This window comes from Bolinopsis microptera, chromosome 13, assembly GCF_026151205.1.
Source record: "Bolinopsis microptera isolate Bmic1 chromosome 13, MBARI_Bmic_1.0, whole genome shotgun sequence".
NCBI classification, from domain to species: Eukaryota; Metazoa; Ctenophora; class Tentaculata; order Lobata; family Bolinopsidae; genus Bolinopsis; species Bolinopsis microptera.
Genome location: NC_087084.1, coordinates 11,365,586 through 11,382,866, shown reverse-complemented (window position 1 = coordinate 11,382,866; position 17,281 = coordinate 11,365,586).

Here is a 17,281-nt window from a genome sequence, read left to right as displayed (position 1 = left end):
AGTTTGATTGGTGTGGTGTTTGGTTGGTTCTGGTGTGATTACTAGTGTGTTTCACCCCTAGCACGCTCGCAGATATCACGTTGATATTATTAGCATATTCTCAGCCATGTCCAATGTCACGATTGTTTATTCGCTTTCCTGCGACTTTTAAAACGTGAGATATATTTCTGTTGACCAAGTTCATTGTTCATTGGTACTAATCTAATATGCGTTTGTCATTAGTATTCAATAGTGATCCTTTGATGGTTTACTTGTGCTAGTTCTGAGGAACAAGCACATGATATTAATAATTTTATCTTTTGCTTCAGTTGTGCTTTAACTTTCAAAATTAAACGATCTCGATACTGATGCTCGTTTTTCTGGCGCTTAATATTAAATTTACGGTACGGTCGCCCTGTAACGGCCTTCATTTAACCGGTTGCAGGCTTTTTATTCAGACCAAGTGCATACCAACCCTTTAACCCTTAGCTTCCGTTATAGCTCCTGCAAATGTTTTATGTTTGGCTCCTCCTTGTAGTTTACCAACTTTATTTAAGTCTTCAATAATCCAAGTTCGAAACACAAAGAATAATGTGTTAAATATGTTTTAATCTTTAAAAATTTGTTTAAAATTCTCTGCAGTTGTTTTTCGACAATAAAACGTAAAAATAATTGACATCAAATTCTGTTCATTTTTAATCTATATTAATCATAAATAAGTTTGTCATACTTTCGTTATAATTTTGATAATAAAGATAAAAAATGTAATAACCTCTACCCGTCTTATCTGCTTTTATCTTTAGTCTTCTGTTTCTAGCTGCAGTGTGTTTCTAATAAATGCTGGTATATTATTTAACGGCTATATAAAAGATCAATGATGATCAAGGATGATATGATGTAATGATGGGGTTACCAGTGACAAACTCTAATCGATTAGCAAAAATGAAAACAAAAATGGTGAAGCCTATTGTCAATTTTTAGTGTGTTTATCTAGTTATTACAAACTTACTTATTAATATCGTATTTCGATACCTTGATATGTGATATCAGACCACGAGACATTATTCAAATGGTGACCCTGATATCCAATCAAGCCGTTGGGGCAGACTCAGAAATATCAAATATCGGCGTTAATCTGAAACAACTTTTATAAACGTTTATGCCATGAGCATTTTAAGCCGATAACACGATTTTTTCCTACAGCGACTCTTGTCCGACAACGACTCTTGTTCGTAAGCGACTCTTGTCCGTAAGCGACTCTTGTCAGATTCGGACAAAAGTGGCTGTTGGACAAAAGTGGCCCAATGCGATGAAACCATTTAAACTGGTTGTTCCACACAGTTTTAATGCAAGTTAATTATAACGGTCCCGGCATATAATACAACATTATTACTATTACATAATTAAATCTACTGTTATGTCTCATGGTCTTACCCCTTGGTAAAACCTACTTCAACTTCATCTGGAGAACTTTCTATATTTCTATCTTTTTACTTTTCTATTATTCAGCCTACATGATCTATGAAATTCTTCCTTTTATCATGATTTCTTTGTTCGCTAAATTGCTAATTAAACAGAGACTATAGGTCAGTGCAGCTAAAGACGGTTTTAATAAAATCACAGGTGTGGATACATAATATTAATTAGATTACCAGGTGCTCGCTGCATTTATTAGCATTATTATTATATCTGTCGGGTATTTTGAATCAAACCTTTGATGTCGAACATGTCTGTTATCTTTATACCTCTAATATGGTTTCTATTGTTTCTCTATCGTTCTTTTATATACCCAGTCTGGACCTGTCATGGCTCTCTAGCTTGGGCAGGTTAAACTTATATATACTTATACATGAATGTTGGTCACCACAATTTTGCTAAATTGGATGACCTGGACAAGGTTTTGTTGAGTATGATCCTTGTCTACTTGGAGGTGTCTGCGGGGCGAAGTTTTATGCTTGTATTATAATTGATATAATTGGTGACAGGTGGGCAATGACCTTACAACAAATACACTCATTCTTAAATGATAGAAATATAATTATGAATCTCAACAATCAGTAAACACTATTCCAATACTCAAATGGTACTATAAAGTCTCCCATCTGTATGCTTACTGATGAATAGAGCGTAACCCCATTATAGCATTATGCCCCAAACTTAATCCAACTTTTACCTAAATTCCTATCTTAACCATAAAATTATGTCAAGCTTATTTCCCAGCTTTTTATATCATCCGTTATTTTCTGTAACTATGCATTAAAGGTATATGCTTATCAGGCTAATTTTGGTGTATTGCAATAATCTTTACGACCTTCCTTGGAAAAATTTCAAGTGTCTGCAAAATCCTAGAAAAGGGTGTGGTCCAAAACGCCACTATTGCATCGCTGAGAAATCGCTTTTTACAGGAACAGCAGCTAGCGGAGCTTGTTTTTGACACTGACTGTTATCCGCACTAAAATATAAAACATAGCCAGCATTTTTAAACCGATCGCATCTAATTTCGCTCCTTCCTAATGATAATTTCAAGTTTGGACACGAGTCTTGGAACTTGGAAGTACTCTGGTCCCTATATGTGATTGATTTGAGACAGCGTGCCGGCCCACCCACCATATATTTTTAGCTTCTGTCATTAATATTACTAGTCAGGTGCTGATATTCAGGATACGTAGATACAGCACGAGGTGACATCCAACTATTTAGTTGCAACAAGGGTTGTCCAAAAAATACTCCAATATTATTTAAGATCTTATAAACTTACTTATTAGTAAAGTTATGATATCAATATCTAGGGCTGTGTAGGTATGTAAATAGTTGGCATGCCAACTTTCTGTAGATCTGTATCCTATTTTTGACGGCGTTGACGGTTTTGCAAGCATGTTGTATATTCAGGTCAAAAAAACTGCAGTGCAGGAAGAATTTCTTCCCCTAAGTCCGTCACTTCGCAAAAGATCATTCCAATCCTCGGAGTACGTAAGAATTTCAATAATTCGGACGATGTTATCGCGTGCATGAGTGTTATCACGTGCATGAGTGAGTCAGATAGGTTTGAAACAAACAGGAAAGTTTGCAGCTGAAGCACAAGCTCTCATGAATGACCCTGCGGTTGAAATAACACATCAAATCATCAAGATGCGCACTAGACCACGCGTATTATAATCAAACCAAACTCCTTAAACTCCTTAAACTCCTTAAACTCCTTAGACTCCTTAAACTCCTTAAACTCCTTAAACTATTTAAACTCCTTAAACTCCTTAAACTCCTTCTGGGAGAACTGTGGAATGTAATCAGTTGGATAGTGAGAAATATTTGGCGTTAACAGCTGATATAATCTAATTGGACTTGATCTAGTTCTTGCATATCAACATTTGTATAATAACTTACCATATAATTATCAATGATCTCTTATAAACCACATGACTCCACCCTTGCTGCCCTTTAGGAATACCAAAATATCTATTTCTGGAGCATTTCTAAGAACGTTCTACTGAAAGAATGAAGGTACCGTCAGAAATGTTTCTGAAAGAATCATAAAATAATTCTTAATGACTGGGCACGACTTAATTAGATTTCTCCAGAGCCATTTTATTTCTCCTGCAGATTCTGCAGTCTAGTCTCAGCTTACTATACCCTGTATTGTACCCTTATAACCTATCTATTATTAGGGCTGTTCGTTACTAATAACTTTGATGTTTTCCATCAGAAACTTGAACAATTTGAAACTTCAGACTTTCAATGATTTCAATAACTAGGGTAATAACTTAATAATGGTCTGATTATTGTCAGCTCCTTTCACGCCAAGACTAGTTGGACCCCAGAACCTAGCAGTTCCACATCAAACAAAATCCCTTTTTGACTTATTTGTGCAGAGACGCAGAGTTTTTATTTTGCATGTGGGAATCTCTCAATAAGAAAGCCGATAAAGGACTTATAGTTTTCAAATTGTTTCGTGCCAAGGCCTATGATAGTGATACCAACGCTTATGCACCCAACATCTCAGTAGTAAATAATTAGTAATTGTGACAAGGTTGTACAACTCATTTGCAGCAAATTTATTTGCAGAAATGCCAAATTTTCCGTACTATGCAATTCCGGATATCAATGGCTGTTAATAACTGATGCAGCAAGTTCAAATCTTTATTTTGAACCTTCCACGACCTCCGTTGTGAAACCAGAAACAGTAACAACAATACACTTACTGAATTTAGTGGTTGGCGGAATTACTAGAATGATAACGAGAGGTTCAGTCCGCTTACCGAATAGAAAATGTGAAGAATAAAAACGCTTTGCTCCTCCATCAGCTAATTCAACGTTCACAAATTGTAATATCGCTGGAACATTCACACTGTTAAAATGTGTATTACCATTATACGATCTCTTCCTGGGAGTGACCCTACGCATTATAGCATTATGGACGGGACTGGTAATAGTTACACTGCTTATTCATATTTCATATCTCTGCAGTAATTTATCAATCTAGCATTTAGACATACTGGTATTACACCTAGATACTAGAAGTCCATCATATTCTTGTCACACTGTGCATAGCGATAATGCCCAACTCCTCATTCTTGAATCAGGGTTAGGGTTAGGGTTAGGGTTACTTGGATACTGCCCATATTTCATCTAAAGAGGGATGTGTCAAAAAGACGCACCGGAACATTTATTCTAATTCCAGTTCCTCCTTCACTCCTACATTCAAGTTCCTACTTCACACCAATCTACCTTTGCCCATCAGCTAACTCCGATATGATTAACTCAGCTGCAATGTTTGCAGAAGGGACCCTGCCCTAACTGAATCACATAACTTTCACATCTCCTTCCTACTGGAGCTGAGTCACTTATTTCTTTATTTGTTTAGTTGTGCGATCCTGATTACTTTTCTTTGAGCCAGCTCGGTAGTCCGTGAGTGGGATGTTGGCAGCATCTCTTGCAAAGTAGCTCGGTAGTCTGTGAGTGGGATGTTGGCAGCATCTCTTGCAAAGTAGCTTGGCAGTCTGTGAGTGGGATGTTGGCAGCATCTCTTGCAAAGTAGCTTGCAAGAGTACTTTTCAGGGATAAGGATACTAACGGGTTCTTACAATGACCGGCTGGCTGTTAGTAGGACCATTTAATTGTATCAGCTTCCTTTTATTCTACAGTCAAGTTTCACTTAACATGTGTTTATAATATCGTTTTGGTGAGCATCTTTACGGTAGACTGAGTAGACGCCGTCAATTAAGAGTCTTCTGCAAAATCGGTTGCATTATCGGTTGCACAATTATATGTTAACTCTTTAATTGCAAAACTAGACATGAGCACCAGCCTGGTAGAGAGGCAGAATCTCTTGCAAAATGTTTGCAAAACAGTAACTAACAAAATTGGGATTATTAATTAATGATGAATTTATTTTTTGCAAAATTTGTTGCACAATTGTATGTTAATTGCAAAATTAGACAGGAGCACCAGCCTGGTAGAGAGGCAGAATCTCTTGCAAAATGTTTGCAAAACGGTAATTAATAACAGAGGGATTAATAATTAATAGCAAATTCATTTTTAAATAACGGGTTTTCAGAGATAGTCGCCAGACTGTCCCTGAAAAAGGCGTTATATAAAGCACCAATTTATCGTATCAGCATCTTTTTAGATTCATCAAGGACGTTTAATCAATTGGTCCTGCAGTTCATTTTGTTTCAAGTTTCAATTTACATATTTTTTAAAATATCTATAGTATTATTTTGGTGAGCAGAGAAATCGTTATTATTATCGTTATAATTATCTGTTTTAGTAGAACTGATTGTTTGGGTATCTTCTTCCGTACGGGCACATCATTTTTCTACAGAGAGATCAACTGAAGGCTCCGATAAACACCTAAGATTTTGAGTATTCTGCACGATCTTTAGTATTATTTTTTATTGGAATTCTCCGACACTCCCCCTGGTAAGGAGTGCGGTCGTTGTGAGAAATTAAATTTGCATCCTCAGCTAAACCCTAACTAATTTAGGAGGGCTCGCACCACGTTCCAAGTTTCCGGAAATGAAAAACTTCAAAAAGCTACACCAGTTTTTATAAAAATATGGGAATTTTAATTTATAAGCTAAACATTTATTTTACAGCTTGCATAATGCATGTGAGCGTAATAATTTTAACCGCAGACACCACTTTTACTTTTTAAATTTCCATTGTTCAATGTAAAAGCCTTGATGCTGGTTTGGTTCCCTTCAATCTCTTAATTCTATTTTAGAGTATCATCTGAACTTTAGTCTTTTATTTGATGATCACGTCCGTAGTCAAGCCTTATACGGACTTAAGGAATTCAAGGTTCGAGCTTTATACGGACTTCAAAAATTCAAGGTTCGACCCTTATATGGACTCAAGGAATTTTGAATTCCTAACTCCTAATGCAAAATTTAAGACATATTGTTTTGGTGAATCTAGATCTAAACTTGGAACTTGATTGATTAGTTAAACAATTCTTCAAACTTTTCAAGGATCAGGAATTGTTTCCACTTGATCGCATGCCCTTTAAATCTTAATGGCTGCAATCTGCTATATGCATGCTCACTGCAAACTCACTCTCAAGAGTCGATACTGGATACCAACAAATACATTACACAGACTTAGAAAAGGAACAACCCGGTGTGACCTTTTTGTCCTATTCTTCTTGTATTGGTTTAGTATTGGTATCTATTATTACATATTTTAACCTTTTATCCTTGCTAGTTTATTAGGATTTTGGGTACCGGGCCATCCTGATTACCCTGCTTTGGGTGTTCCCCTGTTTCAAGCAGGTATACTTGTTTATCCATATGGTTGATACTGGATACACCTATAAATTTTGTTCTAACCAAAGAATCATTCTAGAGTACATAACAATTTATCGTAAAAAACATTAGTCAATAAACATATATGTTTGGAGCCGGTACCCTGCAGCTCCAATGTTTCAAACAATATTTTTTTGAAACAATTGCATTACCCATCCTCTACGAGTGTGTTTTTACGTAAAATATTTTGCGACACAGCAAACAATTTTTCTGCACCCAAAATCTAATTAACCCCTCTCTCCTTGCAAGTCATGCACACCATTAAATCCGATCTCATTGGACGGCCCTATAGCTTTTTTGCCGTTTCCGACAAGCTTGCCTTTTCGGAACGTTTAATTGTAATAAAACAACTTACTTCTCAACTCATTGTTAGAAAACTCCACTCTATTACGGGTTTGAATTACACGTTATAGCGCAGCTGATAAGGGTATTCTAGAGTGATGATCTTATAGTTCACCTTCTTTTAAAAAAGGGGGATCATTCGGATAACGGATTTAACTACTTAGATTTTTATTTTTTTCTCGATAAGGCTAAGCACCAGGGGTCCTCCTGGCTAATATTGTAACCAACAAATATCAATCATTATTTATTCTTTTTGATGTTGATATTGTAACTAATTTATATTATGTTATTTTTTATCTTAGTGCTTTAGTGATAATATTAATGCTGTTTTGATTTGAAAATTTCGTGTTTCCGATTTTATAAATGTAACATGTTTTGCTTTGCTTAACTTTTCTACTAAAGAAACATTTAAAAACATTGATCGTATGGGTTCAAACTTTTTTTTCATCTTCTAATTCTTCTTTATTTTTCAAATTGTTGGTGATTGGTCTAAGGAAACTCAAAAACTTTAGAATTAGAGAAGCCGTAGGATACAACTCTATTTTCACAACTGTAAGTACAAAGGTCATATTTATCAATATGTTAGTGATGTTTTCCTTAACACTGACCTCGCATTTCCTGAATAGAGCAGAACGCAGGTTGAACGCAAAATTGATTATTTTTTGATGACCTGCATGTGTAAGATTCTGGAAGCCTATTTTGTTAAAACATAAACTTAAAGTAGCAGTAGGTGCATGCTAGAGGACACAGACACAAGTATGCAAAGAACGTGTCATTTTCCTTCCGCACAATGTTTTAATCCTCAAAGTAGGTAACAGAATGCGCTCGAACATTTTGTTAATCCTCACTCTAGTTCCTCAGATATGACTTTTGGGACTGCAAAACTTTTGCAGCTAATTAGTGCTGATCCACATTCCACAATGAGCCTGAATGGCATTGTGATCCACAAAATAATCGGACTACGTAAAATTGAGTAATAATATTAATAATGATATTAATAATTCTTCAGTCTTCACATCATTGCATGTCCGTCTAATTTCCTTTGTGTTCAGTTTTATGAATAGAATCTCTCCGGTTCTGCTGAAACTGTATATAAGCGATTTTATTGAAAACATAATTGCACTAACAAATATTCCTTTAAACCGCAAGATTAAATTAATGATAATGCCACAGTGGCGAAACTTTAAATTTCCATGCCTCTTACCCCCGCCGCGATTTATAATAGACGTCGCCCTGGCTCTCACTCGAGATATTGAAGTTCCTGCAACTTTACATTCACGACGTTACCAATTCAGTTAAGATTATAATACTTCCGTCTGATAAAGCGTAAGAATGTCTCCCTGGGTCTCTCCCTCCGTAAAGGTGCCGGCACCTTTAACTTGTAAAATAAATTATAATTAAATCATTGACAAGTTAATAAACAGATTTTGAAGATGCGGATATAAATATAAATAAGTTACAATCAAATTAAATTTGGAACAAACTTGATTGCAATTTTATAATTTTGAAACTAAATCTTAGATATCGCCATAGGCTACAAGTTTTCGTTCTGAAACAAGCAAAATCAGGTAAAAATATGTTACGCGTCAAATCAACAAAGACTAAACACCCTAGCACTAATTAATTTACACTATGTCTATTAATTATAAAACGGGGAATATGTTGTCATTTTTATTTGAATACAAAGGGAAACACAGTTTTGAAATCTCCGTAGAACTAAATCACAAGAGCCTCAAATTATTTGTCACATATAGTAGATTTACGGAAGTATTAAATTTAAAACGGGAGGCCAACTGTCAACACGCACCATATTCATAACTCAACGTCCAACACCCAGCTTTACTGTGAAAACATTTCTATTATCGTCGTTTAACCGTTTAAAATTCTACCACCTTGACCTGAAGCCGTGTTACCGCTCGTTGCAGGTCCAACTGTGTGCAACAAACGATCTTAGCAACAGAAAATCTTGCAGCTGTGCCAAGACACTCTCAATACAGAGACAATGAAAGCTGTGAGAAGTAATTAGTGTCTGGCGATTAGTGTATCACATCGTATCTTTGTGTTGAGGTGAGCTGGGTCGCCCACCGGGGGCATCATTCGATGCTACTGATTAGATTTACCAGGACCAAAACTCACACTAATCTATTAGCACCTTTTAAACAATTTGTCAGTGCTAAGCCATTGGTGGGGCATCAACACAGATTTCATTTAATCCTATCCAGATTACAATGTCCCGGGCCAAATTGTTCTTCCTAGGATTCAGCATTTGCACAACATCTTTTGCAGTTTCCTTTATGATGACACGACACCCCCTAATCAGTGACTTAATTTAATCCCGCTCTGCAAGCTTCATCCCATACACAGCATATCAGCTCATGAGACAGCTCAGCACTGTCTATCCGTGCGGTAATCCGATAAACTGCTCAGTGCTCCATTGCAACCCGCTCCAATTGGTAAGTCCACGTCACGCCCTAGGTCACCTCACGAGGAGTACTTCGTACATCCAGCCATTGCAACTTAGTAACCAGTAGTAACCAGTAGTAACCAATTAGCCATTGCAACTTCATTACAGATCATTATTATTTATTTGTTAAAGGCCACAATTTAGTTTTGTAGTTTGTCGCCACATTCTTTTCCGTTAAAGTATTTTGATTGATTTGTTGAGTCGATGAGTTATAAACTGTAGGAGTCAGGAGCAGCATACAATAAATATCAAATAAATTTAAATTTTGGCAATATTTTGCAGCTACCACTGTTTCTCTGACGTGTCACGTATTTTTGAAGCGTATATCCATCTCCAAAATGCATCACTAATATCAATGACATTTTTGTTATTGTCTAATTTCGATCAGCCATTAATTATCAAACAATTTTCAAATTATTTTTCTTCCAATCCTCTACTTTTTACATCAATGGTGCTTAGTGAGGGCTTCCCAGCTCTTTTAAATAAAAAACTTCTTCTCCACCAATCATTCAATTATTCCAACAACTCGATTATCTATTAATATTTCACAAACCTACACTCCCGATCCTTCTAACATATTCCATATTATCTAAAATTAAGTTAGTTTCGTTTTCAATTACTGCGTTATGCGACCCTCTCGACCTTTTAATGACCTCACCTTTCACGGATATGCGCATATCATCATAAAATTATCCTCCGCCCTCTCTCTCTCTCTCCCCTCTCTCTTCTTTTCACACCTTATTCTCCAAGGTCCCAGAAGCCTGCCAACTGCTAGACGTATACACTGCAGTACACCAGTGTGTTTGGGTCGCTGGTTTATCTGGTTTTATTGATTGTTACATGATATGTTGTTACCTTGCACCCAGACGTTGTGCTGGAATTTCGAGTGTTTCTTATGAAATTTCAAGGACTTTTCTTGGGTTTTGGGTTCCATGATTGCATCAGGGTGTCTGTGTTATTTTTGGTGTAGACACTAAACACCTTCATAATGCATGTTTATTGTTTAATTTGTGAGTTGCGATAAGAGTCAGTTGTACGACTTCGTTGTTGTTGTTTGTTACGTTCAATATCTAGTAATTACTGTATCACGGATTGTACCGCTTATTTGAGATTTATGCTTTATGAGCCAGGAGCAGTATTCTGCTTTATGTCATGTCTGCCACTTTGCAGAGTCTGCCAGCTATTAATCATATACAGTAAAACCCCGATTCACCGCGGACCCCGATTTACCGCGGATCCCGATTTACCGCTAATGTATCCTTTCCCCCAAACTCCGCGGTCATTAGTCAGGGTTTTACTGTAGCTGACTGCAGCAGTCTACCGAGTGGACGTGAGTTTACAGCAGAGTCAGCTGCAGATTACCGCACACTTTGAAGTGTGCGACAGTGTGCGACAGGATCTGTATCTTATTCTATTAGATGATGCGAATGTTTTTAGTTCCGTCAAAACCTTCTAACACGCACACTACAGTAGCTCATATTTAATTTTAGCATTCTATAGATATATCTTAATTTGATAACGAATAGGGTAATAGTTAGTGTTAATACTTTAATATTATTCTGTCTTCTAACCCACACAACCACAGTAGTAGGTGGGATGTCCTGATTTCCGGCTGTTATTAAAACCACAACATCTAATAACCGCACCATGGCAAGGTAACTTTGGTAACTAGTACCACAATTCATTACCACCGTGAATTCACTATTTTACCACTATTTTACCACTATTTTACCACTTTTTTACAACTATTTTACCACTATTATACCACATTTCATATCCACCTACCACTCTCACAGTAACCACAAAATCAACCTAAAATATAAACAACTAAAAGTTGAAACCTCACCACAAATATGTAAACAGAGAATCAACACGTCATCTTAGCTCTAAAACATACAGTAAAACTTTGAACCTCGGGTTTTCTGGTCCGGGTTTTGATGAATTTCACTTTACTACATTACTAACAATTCCATAAGAAATCTTACACTTACAGTAACACATTCTTAATTTCACATAATTAACCTAATTATTAACATGATTGATCTAATAATTAACATAATTAACCTCAGGTACCTGTACGTAATCTTATTAGTGTTAATACAGCTTGGCGTAGCACGTGCCGATGCTGAAGCTGAAGCAGACCCCGCTGCATGCTGCAGAAGAGTGAGTGAAAATTTATTTATTTATTTAATATTATTTAAATATTTAGGCGTTAACATTTTGTTATTTATGTAATCTTTAGGAGTTAACTTAGTTATTAATGAAATATTTAGGAGTTTGTATGTGATGTTTATTTATATAATATCTAGGTGTAAATATAGTGATGAAGCAAAATTAGATGTATGTTAACTTAGCAGCTCATATTTGATTTTAACAATTTAATTTTATGAATACGTCTAAAGGTCTAAGAAAGTTTTAATGTTAATACTTTAATAATTCACGATGATTTGATCGGGCGGTGGATTACTTATCTCATGATTACATTTTCCTAGTTGAAATCATCTTGAATTAGCGGGTTTGAACGTATTTAACTTGTAAAATTTCAGAGGGCCCGATTTCTGAAAGGAATGAGGGGAGACAGTGGTCTACCCGGCCCAAGGGGAGCAGCAGGACATTTAGGTAATTTTCACTTTCACTTTCACTTTCACTTTCACTTTCACTTTCACTTTCACTTTCACTTTCACTTTCACTTTCACTTTCACTTTCACTTTCATTTTCACAACAAGAATAATTTGGTTCTTACAACGGATACCATAATGAAATATGTCATTCCAAAGAATTCATTAGGTTTGAAACATTTTTCGCTTAAGTTTACGGTAAAAAATTCCAGGAGCACAAGGTGAAACTGGACCCCAGGGTCCTTCCGGAGTCTCTGGTCCCAAAGGAACACCCGGACTCGCAGGACTTCCCGGACTCAAGGGAATGCAGGTATGTTCAAACGTCTATAAGTTCCAGTTCAGTCTTAGATTCTAAAAATAATGTCGTTTGATCATTGGTATGTTTTCATTTTAGTGATCCTAGATTAGATAGAGAAGCGATCAAATTATGCAATTTTGTCATGGCTAAAAGTTCCGTATTTACAATCATTGCATCTAACATTTGTAACCTTAGGGAGAACCTGGAGAGTTGGGTCCCCTTGGAGAACAGGGAGTATCCGGTATCATGGGAGAAGATGGTGAAGACGGTATGGCCGGTGTTGATGGTTGTAACGGTACAGACGCTGAAGATGGTCCCAAGGGAGATATGGGTCCTAATGGTGTCCAGGTAAGCCTTGGTGTTGTCATGGCAACTTGATCAGATTTGTTTCTAAAACCTAACCTTTTACAATTTGTAGGCTTATGTCACTGAAGATGACGCCTTGCAACATGTTTGCCGATTATAGCCTGTAAATTGATAGTTTGATCTCAGTATTTACAACAAATCATCTAGCTTGATTGATTCAAAGGGAGAAAAAAAAATTCCTCTAAAACCTTAAACCACCCTAGCGATACAAATCAACACTTATATCAGTAAGAACAGTAAAGTGAGCTCCTGTGCATAGCCACTGTTTATTCGCATAATCCGTTTGGATTAACATACGAAATGAAAGTATCAGATTAGTGTTAGTAGTGTTAGTTAGATGAGAATTTAAAACCTTGTAGGGAGCTGACGGTCCAGCAGGAGCTGACGGAGCTGACGGTGAAAAAGGAGAATCAGGAGACCCTGGCGCAGATGTCCAGGAACCTCAGGGAGCTCCCGGACCTGACGGAGCTAACGGACTCAATGGATTAGCCGGACTTGAAGGAGCTGCAGGTTAGATTCACTGTGATTCAAATTCATATTTACCATATCTATAATAAATGCATAAGTGGTGTAGTTGGGGTTAGGAATACTAAAATATTTGATAGACTTAAGCAAGCTTTACTAACACGCTATTTTACCTCCTAGCACATCTCATAATTACCAGTCATTAATAAAGTTAAAATAGTTTATGCAGCATGACAATCCTGTTCCATTACAAAGATCACGATACATGAAAACAGTATTTAACGGGTCCTCTTTCAGGTGAACCCGGTAGTAACGGTATCGACGGTGAGGATGGTGCTCAAGGAGAACCTGGTGCCCCTGGAGAACCTGGTGCCCCTGGAGACGTGGTAAACTATTTTCATACTTTCAAATCTTTATTACTTTCAACACTTTGAAGCTCTATCGTGATGCAGTTTTACGACGATTTAAAGTGGAGTGTTAGAGTGTAAACGCGTCCGTAGGATTTGAACGATATTAGCAAGTGAAACTATTTGCACCCCATTTAAACTCAGGGAGAACAAGGACCTGAACAAGGACCCGAGGGTGAAAAAGGACCTGCAGGAGTTGATGGAGTTGATGGAGTTGATGGAGTCGATGGTCCCACCGGAGATCAAGGAGAACCTGGACCCAAAGGAGAACCTGGTAACACTTTTTATCCTACGCTCTGATATACATTATCTTATTATTATGGTAGTGTTACCATGTTAACATTACCTTATATGGTAGTGCTACCATATTAACATAACCTGGTAACACTCTACGCTTTAATATACAATTTGTTAATCTAGAACTCATTGATTGAGCACACTTGATTAGAGACCCAACATTTATAATTAATGATTAATTCCTTAATGTTAAAATGGCTCTCCATGATAGGCAGGTGTACCTAAGTTTTGCCTCGCACCGTTGCCTGGCCTTAATTTGTACAAAGGATTTAATCCAATCTCCTGTAGTACTAATGATATAAAGTATCAAAACGTATCAGTAATAATAAATAGTATAATTGCCTTCATTCCGATCTATAAAATATGTTACTACTTTAGTAACATTTACTATTTTATATGTTTCTAAGTTCGCCATTGCTGATATAGCAATAGCATGCGCGCTATCAACACTATTTTAACGTTTCAATGTGTTAATGTTAGCTGAATTCCACCTGTTGAGCTGTTTTGTATACCATGCCATGGTATTACCATGGCAACCTGTTAGCTGACATTTCTGCAGTACACTCTATCAAACTGCAGTGAAACAATCAGTCTGTTGCATGTTATAATGTTTAAATTATGGTGATATTATACTATCAGTATCGGTATCACTGAAGTGCCTTTTTCATCCGAACCTAGTACGTGGCTTCCTTGATAGATCTCGGTCTGCTAAAAACATGTCCTCTGATGATCAGGAGACCGAGATTTCTCAGGAGAGCTGATCTGAGTTCGGATAATTGAGGATCTAGATTAGATGATTAGATAATTAGAAAATTAGAAAATTAGATAATTAAATAATTAGATAATTAGATAATTAGATAATTAGATAATTAGATAATGGTGGAGTTAGATTAGACACTACATACAAAATGTCGTACTTTAAAGAGGTTGTACGGTATGTACTAATAAACAAGAATTTCGCCGCGGTAACACCACGCACGATCAAATTTCCCTACTGAGCTACTGCATACAATTTAATTGTTCTACTTTATTGTATCCCAGAGTGGTGTTTGGCGCATGTACAATGTAATAAACGTTTATATTATATTAGGCGTGCAGAACTTGAAAAATCCTGCGCGCATCTGAGGTGTCGCCGTCGATCTGTATGTGGTTTGGTTGTAGATCATTTCATACTTTGCGCGGTTTTGTTTCGTGTTAACAATAACGATATGCGTATCATGTCACGTCATATTACTGCATCGTATGCCACCTTATTGACTGTAATAAAATATGCTGTCTCGTCTTAGTTATTATTTGTATCTAACATAAACTAATACATTTTGATTCTTACTCGACACATCACAGCACCATCGACTTTCGAGCCTTTTATTTGATATAGGATTCTTTAAAAGAATACCACAATCTTGATATTATAGTTGCTTCTTAAATGTAACTGTGAAGTAACATTTGTTCTCAACTATGTATTCCAATGCTTTCTACCATTCAGTGTCGATTAACTGTTAAATAATCAGCCCACAGCCACGAGTTTATCAGCTGACATCATAATTTTATTTGTTTTGACTTGCTGAATTTTATCACTCGGTAATTTATTAAGATTGTTTCACACAAATAACACCTATATTGATGATTGATCCGTTTGTAACAGTCGTCAAGCACCAAAAACTGGTTGCTATGCCTGTAATTAATTAACTCATAACCAGCGTCGCGCGCGCAAAATAGACTCCTTTTATACACATAATTATAGGGGAGTGGTCTATATTGCGAAGGAGCAGACTTTTGTCATCACCGTAGGACCGTCGGGCCACCTCATATATCCAAACCCGATTACTTATTCCCTACGATCTTTTTGCCTTCGGCAAGAGTAGGGAAAAAAACCTTTTATCATACGTACGTTAAGCCGGGTACGGTACGTACTTCTCATTTTAGATTGCATGAAGCTGCTGCGCTGAAATATTGAAGATTTTATTATATCGCTAAATTTCTGTTCACGCTGCTGATTTCTTGCCATACAATATCACTTACTTCTAAATATTGTGCCATCGTCAGCCATCGTTGAGGTGATGTAATCCAATACTGTTAGAATTTGGATTTCCAAAAAATTAATTCATCTAATTCCGCGCCATTGTTCTTCTTTTTATTGGTCGGCGTCGACAGTAAGCCTTCCTTACGGTGGCTTTCACAACGCGTCCCCATTCTCCAACTCCTGCTGCCGGAGAGAGAGACTCCCAAATCATATATCATAAATATATTAAACATAGATATCGACAACAGACTCCGAGAGTCTTGAAGTCCTGTTACCACCGCCCCTGGTGCAACCCCGCCGGGTTAACGACGGAGAGACAGGGACTTCCAGGGGAGGTCATGGCCTGCTACGTGCAACTCGTAGGAGTATGCCATGTTCCTGTAACGTCACTGTATACCGCCCCTGTATCGTTGTTTTGAGTGTCCGATCCAAAACCAAATCCTAGGGTACACGAGACGTGTTAGCCTGTGAGCGTGTTAAATCTTGGGGGTACACGAGGCGTGGTAGCCTGTGAACGTGTAAAATCCTGGGGTTACACGAGACATGGTAGCCTGTGAGCGTGTAGACCGCTCCTCTATCGTTGTTTTGAGTGTCCGATCCAAAACCAAATCCTAGGGTACACGAGACGTGGAAGCCTGTGAGCGTGTTAGAGTCTGTTAAGTGTTAGAGTCCTAGGGTTACGCGAGACGTGGTAGCCTGTGAGCGTGTTAAATCCTAGGGTTACACGAAACGTGGTAGCCTGTGAGCGTGTTAAATCCTGGGGTTACACGAGACGTGGTAGCCTGTGAACGTGTCAAATCCTGGGGTTACACGAGACATAGTAGCCTGTGAGCGTGTAGACCGTTCCTCTATTGTTGTTTTGAGTGTCCGATCCGAGACCAAATTGTTGTATAAGAGATGGCTAGTCCCTTCCTTAGCATAGGTTAGAAACACCCATACACCTCCCGTTCGAGCCACCCACCCCACACCGCGAAAGAAGTTCTGGAGAACCCAGGCCATTGTTATAGTGGCCTCAACATATTTCCATGCTTTTGTCAAAACAATTAATATTTGAAAAGCTAGCACGGTCACCCTGACATTGTTCTGCACAGGCCTTGCATTTTGGTAGTTTTACAATCTTGCGGTCTTGGTTATATTCAACGTTGTCAAGATATAAATCCTATGCAAACGAATAAATCATAAACGAACCCCGCATATTTCTAGCTGCTCAATTATGCAGTAT